Raw genomic sequence first — 796 nt, forward strand, 5'->3', positions numbered from 1 at the left:
CGGGGCCTGGGGCAAATTGCCCCAATTGTCTCCCCCCCGTTGCAAATGTTGCAAGCTGCTGCAGGTCTCCGTTTGCTGCTTGTCTGGGCCCGAACAGGCTCCTGCAAAGGGAGGATCTTTGGTGACCAGTGCTTCATTTGGGCCCTGGCACCTCTGGGCTTGGCAGTTCGTAGCCCCAGCACCTCTGGGCTTGCAGCGTCAGTTATGAATGTTAAAAAGAAATTGCTTGAGCCCGGGCTCCTCTTTCATTACAAATTAAGCCCTGGCCTTGGCATCTGCAGAGGCTGCTCCCCTCTCTTGGGATGGCAAATAACAGTAAAGGGGTCAGGTCAGATGTGGGCAAAATCTGGGCCGGAGCTAAACTGACTGCACAGGAAGAACTGACAGCTGGAGGCAGGGGGCAGGAGGCAGGGCTGAGGCACTGCCAGGCAGTGGCAGATGGGGGGGGAGGAGCCCCGGATGGGGCAGGGCAGAGGGGTCAAAGTTACCCCCAAATGGGGCCAGCCAGCTGCAATGGTTGCAAAAATAGGGTATGGGGATCATGTCCTTCGCCCCTGCTTCCCAGGGCTGTTTTCCTGAAGGTTCAGGACATCCCGGTTCTCCAGACAAGGCTGCTCTTCCCTACACGATGCATTGAGCTGTTAAAGGAGACTCGATTCAATGAAATAGTTCCCCAAATAATAATAACGGTCTCCTGTGGTTTTAGCATTTAAAAGATTCCATCACCAGTTTGTATTTCTGTGTAAAGCCTAAGGTGACCAGATGTCCCAATTTTATAGGGACAGTCCTGATATCT

This window comes from Chelonoidis abingdonii, chromosome 12 (genome assembly GCF_003597395.2).
Source record: "Chelonoidis abingdonii isolate Lonesome George chromosome 12, CheloAbing_2.0, whole genome shotgun sequence".
Taxonomy (NCBI): Eukaryota; Metazoa; Chordata; order Testudines; family Testudinidae; genus Chelonoidis; species Chelonoidis abingdonii.